Source organism: Microtus oregoni, unplaced genomic scaffold, assembly GCF_018167655.1.
Source record: "Microtus oregoni isolate MIOR12 unplaced genomic scaffold, Mior012 000017F_ref0000208, whole genome shotgun sequence".
Lineage (NCBI taxonomy): Eukaryota > Metazoa > Chordata > Mammalia > Rodentia > Cricetidae > Microtus > Microtus oregoni.
Window position 1 is genome coordinate 12,161,285 of NW_024543076.1, and position 18,069 is coordinate 12,179,353.

General features: G+C 40.6%; 1 pseudogene; it reads right to left on the reverse strand.

Moving 5' to 3' along the window:
* The window catches only part of LOC121458291, a 44,407-nt pseudogene that overhangs the window by 17,621 nt on the left and 8,717 nt on the right, over positions 1–18,069 (reverse strand).

Below are 18,069 nucleotides of genomic sequence, written 5' to 3' on the forward strand. Positions count from 1 at the left end.
ATGTCTGGGTGGCTGGGGAATGAAGGTGCAGTCTCTGCTTACAAAATTATTTCAATTTTTGTGATTGTTAAAAGCCTTGCTTTATGTTGCAAAACATGACTTATTTTAAAGAACGCTCTAAGGCCTTCTGAAAGAATGCGGCTGAAACCAACACTGTGCAAATGCTGAGAAGGACACCTGCCCACACCTCACTGGGAGAGCAATGAGCCCAGAGCTGCACGTGGGGAGCAAGTGCTCTGCACTCAGGCACATACATCCCAGTACTGAGTCTGAATGGTAAAAGAATCACAGAAATTTAAAGTTTTTGCATTCAATCCCCAGCACTGGGGGAATGGAAGGAAGGAAGGAAGGAAGGAAGGAAGGAAGGAAGAGGGAGGCAGAAGAGAAAGGAGATATTAACTGAATTTCAGCATATCAGCACTTCAAACAATTAACAATAAAGTTTAAAATTTCTGCCTAAAACAAAATCCAACTTCCAAATTCATCATTGAATTTCTTCTCCTTAATATATTACCATTGCACATGAAAAGTATTTGAACCTTAATCTCTTTCCTATGTTGTTTTTCTTATTTTTATTTATTTTGTAATATAATAAAAACATCTTCTCTTTCTGTTTTGTTTCTTTGAAACAAGGGAATACACCTCATCCTTCTGCCTCTACTTCCCAAATTCTAGAATTGCAGGATGTGCCATGGCCCCTATAAAATGCCTTTTCTCCTACAACTGGGACTTGTACCCAGTCTTGTGAATGCTAAGCTAGTTAGTGTTCGACCACTGAATGATCTGCCCAGCCTTTGAATATCATTCAAGGATGACACTAACTTTTGTAGAACAGTGTGCACTAGGTTCATGTTGAAAATAGTATGGTTTGCACAATTCACTGAGGTCAGATACACACTGTATACCTTGTCCCTATGAGGTGCCCCCATTCTGATGTTGCATACTACAGTATTATAGCAGAAAGCTGCAGGTGGGTAGAAAGGCATGCATTTTTTGGAAGAAGGAGAACTGTCTAGATTGGAGAGGACTGGGAGCACTGCCAGGAAAACAGCAGCTGAGGAGTCCACAGGGTGGGGCAAGCCTCCGAGGGCACTACTCCTAGTGCGCCTACACAGGATGGCGGAGTCCCTCTACTTCTTCTAGGTCTGGAGGACCAGGTAACAACACCCAGGTGAAGCCTGCAACATACAGAGAACTGATGTCTCGCAGGGTTGGTGGGGACAGCTTGTATATTGGAGACCAACATGGAACGAAGATAATAAACCTGGGTCTGGGAACAATTTGCTAAAGTTGTAGTAAAAAATGTCATTTTCTGAGTATTAAAAACATAATGCAGAAAATAATTATAGAGAGTGAGAGGGAATATTTTATTTATTGATAATGGTAAAGTGGATTTAGTTTTTAAGTTTGTGCCTACTGATTATACCCTTAATGGAAAAGATAAGCTAAGTTTCTAGTCTCCATGTCAGGTGCAGAACGGGAGGGGTGACTCAGCGGCTCAAAGCACTCACTGCGCTGCCAGAGGTCCTGCGTTCAGTTCCTAGCACCCACCTAAGTGGGCTCTAGCTCACTGTAACTCTAGCTTATAAGGAATGTGATGCCTCTAGGGCAATTGCACTCATGTGAACATACCAACATGCACAGACACAGAACTAAAATAATAAAAAGAAGAAAGTATGATGCAGGCATAAACTCTAAAAGAAATAGAGAATTCAACTTTACTACATAGGTAGCTTCAAGGGAAAGATCAAGCAAAAAGGAAATGACAAATGCCCTCTCTGAGTTCTTTGGTTAGGGATGTAGACCCTTAGTTTGGCGAGTACTCTTCCTTACAGAGACAGAACATCTGTAGTTTGGTTCCCTGTATGTCTATCACTAACATGTGTGACACAGAAAACAATGAGACAATAAAAATGAAATTTGACTCTGGAGAGTACTTGGGCAGGAAAAGAAACCTGAGATATAGAGAATAAAGCTATCCAGAGGACAAAATGAAGAAAACTGGGTGTTCACATTGGGCAAACCTCAGGAAGAACTGAATGGCTTAATGAATAAAACAAAACATAAAACTTTAGAATACAATTTATAGAGTGGTTTTCCTGTACAATGAGAAAATAAAAGGGCAAAAAAACATACACTAAAGATTTACAAATCTTGTTGGGCAGTGGTGGTGCCAGCCTTTAATCCCAGCACTGGGAAGGGAGAGGTGGGTGGATCTGTGAATTCAAGGCCAGCCTGGTCTGCAGAGTAAGTTCCAGGACAGCCAGGGCTGTTGCTATAAATACCAGAAAGAAAGATGAAATATATAAACTGACAGAACAGAGAGAAATTTCTGTGTCTTTCTTAGCCATTAGCCTGTGTGGATTTTATGGTTTGTTTGTTTTGAGGCTCTGTAGCACAGACTGGCCTCCTGAGAGCTAGGACTATAAATGTGCATTGCCTGACCAGATCCTATGCATTACTTCTAAGATGATTCCATGTATCTGGGGAATTACTGTTTAAAATCAAGTAAAACAGAATACTTTTTTTTTTTTAAAGAAACCAGTTGGACTGGAACTGAAATTAGTCAGGTCTTGGGATTGCCTTAAAAAGTCTTTGTGAAGTATTCTGAAAAAAATGTTGAAGCATTCTCTAATGTTGCCTTACCAACTTACTTCAAAGAGATGTTGTAAAGGATTGGACTGGAGTTTTTCTTCATAGCCAAACAGCTGGAAACCTGTTCCCAGCAGACCTGTTAAGATAATCAGTAAATGAAACATTATTCAATAAAATAATAGAGCAGTCAGTCATGGTGAAAACCAGGTATAGTTCTATAAAAAGATGAACTTCTCAGTTATAAACCCTGAGAATCACTGCTATATATAAGGCATATTTTACAAAATAACACAGTAAACAGAGACTGCTCTTTTGTTCCCAGCCACCCAGACCCAAATAATCACACAGAAACTATATTAATTATAACACTCTTTGGCCTATTACTCAGGCTTCTTACTAACTAACTCTTGCATCATAAATTAACCCATTTCTATTAATCTATATATCACCATGAGGATGTGGCCTACTGGAAAGGTTCTGGTGTCCTACTTCTGCAGCTACATGGCATCTCTTTGACTCCACCTACTTTCTCTCTCTATCTCTGCCAACCTGGCCATATTCTGCCCCACCATAGGCCAAAGCAGCTTTATTCATTAACCATTAAGAGCAAAACATATACAGAAGGACATCCCACATCATGGCACATCAAAAGAAAAACACTGAAAAGCTTATTCCAAACTGCAATGGCTCACTGAACCTAAGTTAAAAGATTGTAAGCTCATCCAACACAGAGTCTAGGTCTACTTATGATGGAGGAAGGTCATTGGTTAATAAAGAAACTGCCTTGGGCCCATTTGATAGGCCAGCCCTTAGGTGGGTGGAGTAAACAGAGCAGAATGCAGGGAGGAAGAGGAAGTGAGGTAAGACGCCTCAGACAGACGCCATTTCCTCTCCTCTCTGGGGCAGACGCGATGAAGCAAGCCACCAGGTCAGACATGCTGAAACTTTCCTGGTAAGACTGGTGCTACACAGGTTACTAAATATGGGTTAGGCAAGATAAGTCACTACCTCGTGGTACTACACACATTAACAGAAATGGGCCAAGCAGTGTTTATATGAATACAGTTTGTGTGTTGTTATTTTGGGGCATAAGCTAGCCAGGTGGCCAGGAGCTGGGTGGCAGGAACGCAGCCCGCAGCTCCCACAACAACTTATCTTTGCATTCAGTAATTCTTTGGCAGACAGTAAGAAAACAAACATTTATTGGACAGTTACTTTGTGAGGCACTAGACATTCAAAATTATACTGATATACTCAAAGTTATATTAATCTGAACTCTCAAAAAATACTAAATGAGGTTTTAGAATAGTCTTAATAAACAATAGTAAAAGATGACTATAATTTTAGTTTCAAAGGACAAATATGATGTGGGATTCCCCTCTGTATGCTATGAATATGACTTATTACCATTGGTTATTAAAGAAGCTGGCTTAGTAAAGCCAGGCAGGAAGTCCAAACAAAAGCATAGAGACAAAGTAGGCAGAATCAAGGAGACGCCATATAGCTGCTGAAGGAGACAGATGCTCCGGAACCTTACCAGTAGGCCACAGCCTCATGCTGATACACAGAGTAATAGAAATGGGTTAATTCGAGATGTAAGAGCTAGCTAGAAATATGACTGAGTCATTGGCTGAAAGGTGTTATAATTAATATAGTTTCTGTGAGATTATTTGGGTCTGGGTGGCCAGGAAATGAATGAACAGTCTTTGCCTACACAAACACAACCTGGGTCTAGAGCAGGATGTAGGCTTGTTATTTTGAAAAACTAATGTTTAAGCAGCCATGCCAATCATCAAGCTTCATATCTAAAAGGTTTATGAATGCTCACTTTGCATCCTTTTATGGAAGATTTGTTTAATTTTATGTGGATGAGTGTTTGCCTGCATGTATGTATGTATGTATAGTACAGGCATTCCTGGTGCATGCAAAGGCCAGGAGAACAAATTGAGTCCTCTGGAACAGGAGTTAACAAGTTGCTGTAAGCTGCCATGTGGATGCTGGGAACCCAACTCGGGTCCTCTACGAGAGCCACAAGTGTTCTTAACTGCTGAGCCATCTCTCCAGCACCAATGCTCATTTTCCTATGAGACTCAGCAGAGAGCACAATGCTATTTTGAGAAGAAGAAATGTTCTAGATCCCAGAGAACACTGAGGAAGATGTTTAAAGTTCTGTTTATTTCAAAAGAAAAACAAATGTGATTATGATTCAGGGTACTGGGAGCAGAACGTGCAGAGATGCCCAGTGATTACTGAAAAGATGGGAAAAGCAAAAACTATTCCATTTAACATTCAGTTTGATACATGTTGAAAAACTAATTCTGTGCACAGAAGCCATGTGCCAACTTTCAAATGGAATATCTGAAAGAAAATTTTAATTCTTCTAACAGCTGTAATGAAATGCTAACAGGTCATTAATAACATTATTCCTGTGTTGTGGAATATTAGTTTAAGACATGTTACATTTGTTTATGCTGTGGAATATTTGTTTAATGATGCAAAGATGTGTTTCATTCTTTTATGTTGCATTTGTTTAACTCTGTAAAACTGAATTACATTGCCTGCCTCATCCACCCGATTGGTCTAATAAAGAACTGAACGGCCAATAGTTAGGCAGGAGGAGGAAGGAGAGGAGGGGCTGGCATGCAGAGAGAATAAATAGGAGGAGAAATCTAAAGGAAAAAAGAAAGTGAGTAGAGAAAAGGAGAGGACTCCAAGGGTCAGCCAGTCATTCACAGAGTAAGAAGGAAAGAAGGATATATAAAGAAAAGGTAAAAAGCCTAGAGGCAAAAAAAAAAAAAATAGTTAAAGAGAAATGAAATAATTTAAGTTAGAAAATCTGGTTAGAAACAAGCCAAGCTATGGCTAGGGATTCATAAGTAAGAATAAGCTTCTGTGTATTTATTTGGGAGCTGGGTGGCAGGCCCCCCAAAAGTGAAAGAAACAAACAAAAAACACCAATTATATTTCTATAAAGAAAAATATTACTGTAAAATCTTTCAGCCAAAATTTGATAACTACTCAAATCACATACTTGCTGAAGCCTGTGAAATGTCTAAATCAGTCAAAGGAATAAAAGTGGATGCTATCTATAAAGACTTGATTGTTGTACCTAGAGCTTAAACTTAAGTAATTACTCATAAGAAGTCATTATAAATATCTTACAAAAAAGTTCCTTTAAATGAAGTGGTCTTTCTTTTGGAAACTGATTTCCTCTCACTGGATGTAGAATATAAGCATGTTAGTGAATTTCAGAACTAGTGATGTGTACTATACACTCCTAGAGAAGCCTTACGCTATCACCTAGGTTTGCTATTAGTATCGTAAGCATCATTCATCACTGGGTGTCTCTTATGTGCCACACATTGTGGATACAAAAGTAATTATGGCATAGTCTATACTTTGAAGGAATTAGCATCTTGTGGGAGAAAGAGCACACAAAAAGTGCTACAACAAAAATCCCAGTGAGGACAGCTGCCTTCTAGGAATTTGGTGATACCTCTCTGCCAGAGAACGTAGCAGTATGGCCGGACCTTGAAAACATCACAAGATTGTATTCAGTGTGCAACCAGTCCCTCATCTGTCTTGCCTTCCTCATACCTAGGTTACTGGTTGTATGAACCACAAAGTTTCCAAATGACCTTAGACATGACTGACGCCACACAACTGTTGGGCCTCACCCTTTTCCTTTCATCCTCCACCTCATCCACTGGGAGGTTCTAGAGAAAGCCAACATATCATACTTTGTTTTACCTCTGTGTTACTCAGTCACATAACAATAAATCCCATTTCTCATCAGATGTGGGGCCGGGGTTGGACCTCACTGATCTAAAAATGCAGGCCTTGGCTGAGATGGGAATACATAGCTAGAATTATTTCTTCTCTGTGTATTCATTTCTACCTTTAATCAATAAAGGTAAGTTACTCTTCCTCACTAAAGGCTTAATGTGCATGTGCGTGTGTTAAGTGTATTAATTAGGCATTTCTCTGAATATTCAATTTAATTATATGATGAGATTATGTAGAATATATAACTCCATAGGCAGATACAGCTCAGTGGTAGTTCATGTGCCAGGAATACAGGAGACCCCCAGGTTCAATTCCTAGCACCACACTATTACACTATTTTATCCAACAGGGATCTTGTCTATATCCCATACAGATGATCAAATGTTATAGTATTTGAAACAATTAGGTCATATAATAAAATGAAAAGCATGTCAAACATACTTACCAAATTGCATGCCCCAATCTCCAATGTAATTTATTCTTGTTACTTGATGCCCTAAAGCTTCTTTTAGATTTGCTATAAAATTTCCTAGAAGCAAATACATATATAATCGTAATTTTTAAGTCCATTTTGGCTTTAAAACTATGTTCTTCTCTATTACCAAGTTATAACATAGAAAGCCCTTTTAACAAAACATACCAACTCAATGTTTTTCACTAAAGCATTCATGATGTGTTACTTGTGTGAGGACATGAAGTAAGGAATTACTTAGTGAGTCGTTATTTCAAAGGTTCCCATAATATTCACAGAAATAGAACTCTTATCAGCATCATTGTTGGTAGTTAGAAACACATGTTAGAATAATAACTACTCAGGGCTGGAGGAATGGCTCAATGGATAAGAGCACCAGCTGCTCTTCCAGAGGTCCTGAGTTCAAGTCCCAGCAACCACATGGTGGCTCACAACCATCATAGTTGAATCTAAAACTCTCTTACATACATGCAGATAGAGTATTCATACATAAAATAAATAAATACAATCTTAAAAACAAAACAAGAGCGACTATCCTGAGTGAGGTATCCCAGACCCAAAAAGATGAACATGGGATATACTCACTCATAATTGGTTTCTAGCCATAAATAAGGGTCACGGAGTCTACAATAGGTGAATCTAAAGAAGCTAAGTAAGAAGGGGAACCCAAGGAAAAACATATAGTTATCCTCTTGGCTAAGGGAAGTAGACAAAATTGACGGGGAGAAAATTGGGATCTTGGGGGTGGGGTGGGATGGGGGTAAGGGGAGATGGGGAGAGAAAAGTTAGAAGGGAAGGAGGTCGGGCCTTGGGAAAACAGGAGGATTGGGATAAAGGAAGGTTGGACAGGGGAGCACGGAACCACAATTCTTAGTTAAGGGAGCCACTTTAGGGTTGGCAAGAGACCTGACCCTAGAGGGGCTCCCAGGTGCCCAAGCTGAGGTCCCCAGTTAGTTCCTTGGGCAGTTGAGGATAGGGAACCTGAAATGACCCTATCCTAGAGCAATACTGACGAATATCTTGCATATCATCATAGAACCTTCATCTGGTGATGGATGGAGATAGAGACAGAGACCCACACTGGAGCACTGGACTGAGCTCCCAAGGTCCCAATGAGGAGCAGAAGGAGGGAGAACATGAGCAAAGAAGTCGGGACCACGAGGGATGCACCCACCCACTGAGACAGTGGAGCTGATCTATTGAGAGCTCACCAAGACCAGCTGGACTGTGACTGAAAAAGCATGGGATAAAACTGGACTCTCTGAACATGGCGAACAATGAGGGCTGATGAGACGCAAAGGACAATGGCACGGGGGTTTGATCCTACGTAATGTGATGGCTTTGTGGGAGCCTAGCCAGTTTGGATGTTCACCTTCCTAGATATGGACGGAGGTGGGAGGTCCTAGGTCTTACCACAGGGCAGAAAACCCTGACTGCTCTTTGGACTGGAGAGGGAGGGGGAAAGGAGTGGGGGGAGGGGGAGAAGGGTGGGAGGAGGGGGCGTAGGGTGGGATGAGGGTGAGGGAAATGGGAGGCTGGGAGCAGGTGGAAACTTTTTTTTTTCTTTTCTCCTTTTCTCAATAAAAAATATATATATATATAAAAACAAAAAACAAAACAAGAATAATAATAACTACTCAGTTAATTCCAAGGAATATAGCACTTAGGGAACTAGAGAAATGGCCCAGTGGTTAAGGTTACTTGCTATTCTTCCAGAAGGTCCAAGTTTGGTTCCAAACACTCATATCAGGAGCTCACAACTACCTGTACCTCCAGCTCCAGGGGATCTGATGCCCTCATTTGGCCTCCAAAGACACCTGCACTTGCATTCACATGCACACAAACACACCCACCTAGCCTCAGCCTCTGTAGGAACCTGCACTTATATACATATGTGTACACACACACACATACACACACACCCTCAGCCTCTGTAGGCACCTGCAGTTAAATAGACATGTGTATATACAAACACACACACACTCAGTCTCTGTAGGTACCTGCACTTACATACACGTGCACACACATTCAGTCTTTGCAGGCACCTGTACTTGCATACACATGTGTACACACACACACACACACACACACACACACACACACACACACACTCAGTTTCTGTAGGTACCTGTACTTGCATACACATGCACACACACTCAGTCTTTGTAGGCACCTACACTTACAGACACAAGTGTACACAGACACGCACACTCAGCCTCTGCAGGTACCTGCACTTACACACGCGTACACACGCACACACACACTCTGCAGGCACCTGCACTCATCTGTGTCTACCCCACCCTTTTCTAACTAGCTCAGATATCTTCCAAGCACTACCGTGAGTCCTCCACAAGACTGTTCCCCAAGAGCACACACTGCTCCACAGCCTGTACTTCCATGTTCTGCTGATGCAAGTCTGATGTTCAGTATCTATCTGTCTTCATACACTGTAAAATCTAAAATATCGACATCCCCATTTCCCAGAGTCCTTTGTAGTTAGGGTTCCAGAAATCTAGGTTGAGACAGTTTGCATGAGATTTGGCAAAGGAGATACTTCTGGCTGTTTTGTTTGGCCGTGACAAGCAGTTATGCAACTTTGGGGCATTTGTTTTTTCTTCCCTCTCTTCAGTGGCACCTGCTAATACAGATTCTAGTACTGTGCCATAACTTCCAAAACAAGATGAAAGACAGGACATGGTGTGACCTCTTTGCCCATAATGGGTTGCAGAAGACACGGCACGAACAGTGGCAGTTTCCAGACTATGGCAGTGGTCCCAGAGCATGGACGCAATGGTAGAAGAGGCAGACCCTCCCTTGGTAACTGAACTCTGGGAATGTTTTGGGAGTTGTTCTTGTTGCTCAATTAAAAACATCTATAGTTCTCCAATAACTTTGCAAACCATTCTATTTTTTATAATAAATCATTTCCTGATTTAAATACAGTGGCTTGCTGGCAAACAGTTGTAATCCTACCTAGCTCTTGGGAGTCTGAGGCAAGATTGCCAAAAGTTCAAGCTTAGTCTGGGCTATATAGTAGTTCTAGGTCAACTTAGGCTACAAATAAGACCCTGTAACAAATCAATAAGACTAAAAAAAGCCTAACTTGAATTACAAGCATCTCTGTTTGCACACCTTCCAAATCTATACAGCCCCAGCAGGAAACTTACCTTCTTCGGCTGCTACTAATATTGTATATCTATTTTTCTTAGTACACTGTCAGCTCACAAGTACACCTGAATATATCTGTATGGTTCAGAAATGGACAATTTCAAATCCTAGCTACAAATACTTTATCCATATGATCTTGAGAAAGTTACTTCTGCTCGAATTTCTTCCTCATAAATCTTAGTAGTACTTACCGAGCAGGGCTGTTGTGACTTAAATGGGAAAAATCTACACTAAATGGTATAAACTGTCCCGTGCTGTTCGAGCTCACTGAGAAGCTGTCTCCACCTCCACTTCAGATCCAAGCATGTCACCCCTTTGATTGAGAGTGGGCTGTTCCTCTACCTCTGTAACATGGAGGGAAGAACCCTGTCCTTGCAAAGAGCTGGAATATAAGCCATTTCCATCGGAGGTCTACCCTATGACATAAAAGCACTTAAAGAAGGGGAAGTTGAAGGTTTAGCCACAGGAAACTCAGCTGACTGCCTCCATGTCCCGCACTGGTTCTGCTGAAGCTGTTGAGTGTCTGATACGTTATCCTTGGCTGTCGCTGCTTGTTCTTACACTGGGAAGTCTCACCCGAGGAAGCTCGCTCAACTGGGAACTCTACTAGCTGGCTGTCTAAAAAGGATTTCCCAGTTGGTTTCTGCCAAATGTTTTTTTTTTTTTTAAAGATTTATTTATTTATTATGTACACAATGTTCAGCCTCCATGTATGCCTGAAGGCCAGAAGAGGGCACCAGGTCTCATTACAGATGGTTGTGAGCCACCATGTGGGTTGCTGGGAATTGAACTCAGGACCTTCAGAAGAGCAGTCAGTGCTCTTAACCACTGAGCCATCTCTCCAGCCCCCTGCCAAATGTTTTGAGCACCTGATTGGACCATTATTTTGGTTTTCTGCTTTTTTTCTCCATCTCCCTACCTACTTTTCTCTTTCTCTCTCTGCCTTGCTGTTTACTCTTTTACTTGCTATATACTTAATAAATAAATATTCATTCAAAAACTAAAACTATGGCTATTGAAGGATATTTTCTAGACTCTGGACTGCACAGACCAACGAATTAGCACATATAAACACTTAGTTCACTAAATTTCAATAAATATTCTTTCCTCCCGATACTTTATCATACCCTACTTACCCATTTACTCTTTTTGACTCCATTTAATGTAGATTTTGTTATACGACAGATTTCCTAGATAGTTTTGGTTACGTCCTGTTATTTTTTTTCCCATAAAATACTCCTCAAAGACTTTCTAACCATGAAAGCTTTCTTATTTCAACAATAATCTGCCACTCATACAATTTTCCAATGTTGAAATCTATCACAGTAGCATCTAAATGGCTTATTCTTGAGCACACATCATAGATTTCTAACCTGGAATAAACTCCAAGTCTAATATTGCACAATCCTAAATTGAGTTTTGAATTGCAGTACTGCAAAGTATTTTAAATAAATAGAGAGCAGGACTTGAGAGGGCTCAGTGGTTAAAGAGTGTTTGCTATGTTGGCTGCTCTAGTCAGCACTAGAGTTCAGTTCTCCACACTCATGCCTGTAACTCCAACTCCAGGGCACCTGACCCCCTCTTCTGAACTCAGTAGGCAGTTCCCACACCCATATACACAAGCGTGCGCACACACACACTTCAAAAAAGCATATTATACATGAAAGCTTTATAATTATAAAGTAGTTCCAGTATTTCTAAAGTAAATAATTTCTATTAAAACCTTTAGTTTCCAGTCTTGAAAATTACAGTTGTAGGAACAAAAAAATATGAAAGATTTCTGCCAACCCACAGAAATAATTTGTGACTATTTTTTATTTTTGCCTCTTTCAGTTTTCCGTATATCTAAGTTACAACCATAACATACACACCAATGAAAACTGACTTCAGCCTTTACCTTTTGAAATAAATTTTGGTTTTTAACATGTAAACCAATTTTTCAATTTAGTGCAACATTTACTCAGCATCATGCTTATGTAATCTACATTGTGGGGAGCCTTTTCTTCCCTTTTCACTTAAACTCTGAACTATTACATTGCATTATCATGTATGTCTCCTAGACACGTTTAGTACTGTCTGTTAAAGGGAACACTTACCTATGATGGTGGAGCGCAAATGGCCAACATGAAATTTTTTTGCAACATTAGGTGAACTGCAAAAATTGCAAGAATATTTTCTTATTCCAATAACAAAAATTTTGAACATGAACTAGATGATAATGCTTCTTTGGGGTGACAAAATTAGGGAGCAGGGCTTTTGACAATTCAGAAGGTAGGTTAGACATCAGAATTAACAGTAAGGATAAATTAGAATTTGGAAAGAATCAAACCTATCATTAACCAATAATCATTGATCCTGTGATCTATAAAGTAGTACAACACTCAGAAATGGCACATGTATGAAACTATTTTGAGACAAGGAAGAAAGTGCTGGAGAGATGGCTCAGCAGGGAATGGTGTTTACTGACAGGACCGACAAACTGACAAAACGTTCCTTGAAATCATTAATCTGACATTTTCTGGAACTAATTCCCTACTAAGAAAAGAATCCTATAAGACAAAAAGGCAAATTCAATTCCTTTGGCAACCAAAATAACCACAATGGAATTACAATTGGATACCTTACTTTTGTAAACTATTTAATGTAATCTCCTAAATCTTATGAGGACACATGATTTTTTTTTAAAAGAGAGTGTTGTGATTTGAATAAGAAATGTCCCCCATAGGCTCAAAATGCTGAGTCCTTGGTCCCAAGCTGGTGTTGCTATTAGAGAATTTGCAGGAGGTGGTCATTGGCTACCCATCCAGTTCAAGGCCAATGTGGAGGTCCTGCTAAAAACAAGGAGAGGAGAAACAGACTGGAGACGTAAGCATCTAATTTTATCCTTTTTATTCCTGGCTTAGTGGCTGATTGACTGTGATCCTTACAAAGTAACACAATGTCATGGACTCTCAACTTTCCACTGTCGTGGAAAGAGAACTCGACCCCGAGGTATGAGCCTCTCTGCCCCATCAGCTGGCTCATCACCACATAACTGGAGTACTCACCTGAATTCCACCACAATCCTCTTCAGGGGCAGACCCGAGAAAAGCTCACTTTTTAATCCATACTTTGAGCCGTCCTCAGTTACTTGCTGTAGCACCGCCTGAAGAACAGAAGGGTGGGGTTTAGTGGTGAAAAGAATGTCCTTAACTACTGCGTTCCTGGAGATTAAATGTTGCTAACTTCTTCACTCTAACTTCAGAGCCCAGAATTTTACAGCACTGTCAGCAGCACCTGCTCTGGAACCAACAGCACTTGTTGCCAGTTTCTCTGAGGGCACTTACAATGTGAGCTAATAATGAAGGGGCTACTCGGGGCCCATAAATCTCATCTATTCATTATTACAGTAACTACGAATGATACTGAGGGATCAGGACATTGAAGCTTCGTGAGATAAGGTTAACTGCCAAAGGTCCAACGGAAATAGTAATAGCACAGCCAGAAGCAGTATCTGATCAGTTATTGAGTGCAAATGATGTTACAAAGACTGGGATGAGGAGTTTACATTTATTAACTCAGTTAATCTTCATACGGCTTCAGAGATGAGTACTATGCTCACAAACAAGGAAGGCAAGGCAAGGAGATTAATTTTCCTAAGGTCATAACAGCTCAGTTGATAACAGCAGTTTCCTTGCCTGTATAAATCTGTGTTCCAACCCTAGCACTGCATAATCCTGGTGTGCTGGCTCAGGCCTATAAACCGGACACTCAGGAGGTGGAGGCAAGAAGATCAGACGTTCAAGGTCATCACTGGCTACATATCCAGTTCAAGACCAGCCTGGGATACAGGAGACATGAAGTCAAATAGCAGAAATTCTCCCAATCAAGCGACTATGTTAATTAGAGACTGCACGTGTTTGATCAAGATGATCTTGACTTAAAGGTTTCATGTAATCACGTATTCAGGGTCACCTGTTCTCCGATGTACTAGCTTGAGAGAGAGTCAGTTCCTTTGCAAGGTTTCTCCAACACCTCTGGCCCATCCCGACTTCAGCATCTGAATTTTTTTATTCTTACTGTATTAAAAACCTTTTAACTTTACTACTTACTGTTTTATTAAAAGAAAAAGCTATCCCATGGTTTCTCCAGTTTAAGTCTTACGTTTCCAACAGATTATAGAATAGCAGGGAGTAGAAACCAACACACTTTCACTACAGAGCACATTTATCAACAAACAGTATTTATCTAGAATCTATGATGCACCAGGCATTATGGCAAAACATAGAAACAGGACAGTGGGAAAGACAGACGCTAAACCCCAAAGTGAAATAAGAGTTGACAAGCGGCACCAGACAAATAAATGGAATGTGAGGTGCACCTTCAACCTGAGCACCCAGGAGGCAGAGGCAGAGGCAGAGGCAGAGGCAGAGGCAGAGGCAGAGGCAGAGGCAGAGGCAGAGGCAGAGGCAGGAGGACCTCTGTGCATTCGAGGACAGTCTGGTCTACAGAGTGAGTTCCAGGACAGCTAGAATTGCTACTCAAAGAAACCCTGTCTTGAAAAACCAAACAAAGAAGAAAAAGATGGCATGTAAAATAGCAAGGTGCTTTCTGCAAGAAGAGATTAACAGTGCTATGACAGCCCACAGTGAGAAGATCAGGAAGAGACTGTCAAGGGCTAGGGAACCCACTGTGACTAAGTGGTAAAGTGCTTGCTTAAGCATATGAAAAGCCCTGGATTTAAACACTGGAAATACCACCCCCCCCCCCCCAAAAAAAGAGGGAGGAAGAAAGATTAACTTCTACTGCACTGCAGACTGAGGAATCCTGTGCACAGGTTCTGAGGTGGTGTCTGAGAGCTGGGAGAGCAGTGTGGCTAAACAGCGTGAAAGGAAACTAATCCACAAAGACCAGACTATAATCCACTCTTACCTTTGTTAGTAATTCTCTGTTTATTTTGAAATTCAGCATTCCTGGACCAGCACTGATGGCAGTTACCACCGAATCACATTTAAGCTGAAAAATAACAAACCATGTAAAGCAGATTATATTGTAGAACAGACCTAATGAGATCAGTAGCTCTGACACCATAAACATGGTTTACAAGACAGCAGGTGAATCAGTTCTCAGGCATTAGAGCCAGACCAGGGTCTTAGCCAAGGTCTTCTGTTCCAAAATCCTATTTATACAAACACATTTTCTTTTTCCTCACTAGAATGCTATTCAGTCTCCCCCTTCCCTTTTCTCTTTCCTTTACCTCAAATTTCTCCATCTATCATACAGTGAACACTATCTTATCTTTCAAGACAGCCACAAACAGGACATTGTGTCGGACCTACTGCCAACGCACTTGCACAAGCACAGAATGAAGCCTCTTACAGAGTCTACTTTTCCTGCATGTGTCCATTCAAACCCTCTGACAGACTTATGGCACTAAAGATGCCTGCTGTCACTGAAGAGCAATCAGTCTTTATTTCTGAAATTTAAAAGATAGATTAATTCTACTCCTGGTATCAGAACTTAATATCAGGTATTATCCGTATTAATAAAAGAACAGAAGTGACCTTGTTACCAAATAACTATTATTCTGTTACCAAAGCTCCTTTCGCCGTCATTTTTAGTTATATTTTTTTTTCCAATAGTGACTTTCACTGTTTCAGTTTTTTTTTTTTCGAGTTCCTTGACATCATCTTTGAGCAATATATGTCCCTATTAAAAACTTAGGAACAAACGAAAGCTTTCCCAACATGCTTTGTGTAAAGATCTGAAGCTAACAGTTTAGATTTGGTCATTCACTACAACCTTTCCAATTCCTCTGTTTTACTAGACCCACGATAAAGGACTTAGAAATACAGAGTTTATGAAATCATCCAACTACAACTTCTCTGCGATCATCCCATTCACTCCACATACATTTTTTCTTCTCATATTTTTAATGCTCTTCTTAGAAGCTCATTTCAAAGAATTGCAACCTACTGCTCTAATATATCAAGTTTGTTTTTCTACATTCAAACACTTATCCAGGGGGCTGGGGAGACTGTCAGATGTTAAGAGTGCTCAGTGGATGCTCTTGAGAGGACCTGGGTTCTAGTCCTTGAAGTCACAACTGTTTGTCACTCCCTGTTTGTCACTCCAGTTGCAGGGGAATAAATAAATCTGCCTTTAAAAGTTTTTACAGTTTCAGGACTAGAGAGAAAGCTGAGTGGCTAAGAGCACTGGCTGATCTTTCAGAGGTCCTGAGTTCAATTCCCAGCATAGTGGCTCACAATCATCTATAATGACATCTGGCGCCCTCTTCTGGCTGGCAGGTTACATGCAGGGAGAACACTGTATACATAATAAATAAATCTTTTTTAAAAGTTTAAACAGTTTCAATCCATAAATTATAAATTAACACTTCAGCCCCGTGGCTAATAAAAGAATAAAACAAAGCAAAACACCAGCTAAACAATGTTAGCTCAGGAGTGTGCTAATCAGTTTTCACTGTCAACCTGATATCAACCTAGTCACCAGGGAGAAAGGAACCTCACTGAATGGGCTCAATCAGATTGTCCAGATTGCCCCAGGGTGTACATGAGAAATTTTCTTGACTGGTGACTGATGTGGGAGAGTCTAGCCAAATGGAGGTGGTACCATCCCTGGGTAAATGGGCCTCAGTTGTATAAACCCGCAAGCTAATCAAGAGCCAGAGAGAGCAAAACAGCAAGCAGCATTCCTTCCTGGCATCTGCATCAGTTCCTGCATAAGGTTCTGTCTTGAAACTACAACAAAAGAGATATTTTACAGCTGATGTGAAAGATCACAGAAACCTCCCAGCTAAAATGAAGTGAACGGTCCTGCAAGCTGCCTTGAACAGAGAAACGTGAATGCAGCCTGTGAGCTGTGCTCTCCTCCAGTGCTCAGTCCAGTACAACACAGAGGTGAAATACCTTCTCTGCCAGTCCTCCTGGCTTGATCTTGAGCATCGAGTTGTGACTGCGGATTGTTGTCTTCTAGCAAGGAATCCACAGAAAGCTGGAAGTCTGCCACTTCTCTAAAGATGAACGTTGAAATGGGAAAGAGCTGTTAGAAAAACATCACTTGTCTAGAGGAGAGTCATCACTGGATTATGAAAACCTTCAAAACTGAAAGTCAAGAAATACAAAACTTTGTTTTTACTTATAACTTTTAAAATCTTGGTTATTTTATACAATTCTTGCATATTACCTGAAACAGACAGATATCTGGCAAGTTAAATGCAACTAGGAAGCAGCTTCAGAAAAGACTGAGTTGACGTCCGCTACAAAGCTGCTTCTCCTACTAAGTGCTTCTTTATAACTGTCCAAATAACAAGAGCAAAAATGTTTTTTTAAATGGTTGTAATTTAAGTTTTGAAGAGTTCAAGAATAAGAATATAGAAATACAGATTCCAGAAATAAAGAAGTGGGAGAATGAGATCAGGCTGTCAGCAGCTTTCTCATCAGCTTAAGGATTAACTATTAACAGTGGGTTACTTTACAAATGATAGGTATCTGCAAGACTGAAGCCGCCCTCAGCTTTTAGATACCCCCAGCCACTCATGCCCAGCAACTGATCTGAGCTAACTTTTAAATGACGGGATGTACATGACTTTTCGGTTATGCATTGTCCCTGCTATGGGGATTGGCTGAGGGAGTGCAGAGCTTCTGTAAACACCATCAGGGAGGGCCAGGGAGAAACAAAGACCTAAAACGCAAACACTAGTCTAACTACAAACTCTGTTAATGAAAACTGCAAAGAAGGGCAACTTGTATCTAGGTTTTACTTTAAGATTGCAAATATTCTTTTGTTACTGTCTAATGCTTGCTATAACCTTCCTTTGCCACAACCTTATAAGTCCATCTCTGGTTGTGGTCTCAGCTAGATGATAAGCTTTTGTGTCGGGTGGAGATTGGTTTTTTTTTTTTTTTTTAAATTTGCTTCTGGCTTAACAGACTCTGGTGGTCTGTCTCCCATCTTTGTGCGACCCCCTCCCCATACCCAACAGTTTCAGCATGACAAAAATGTTATTTATAACACTGAGTTGTTCACTAGAGACATGGACACAGCTA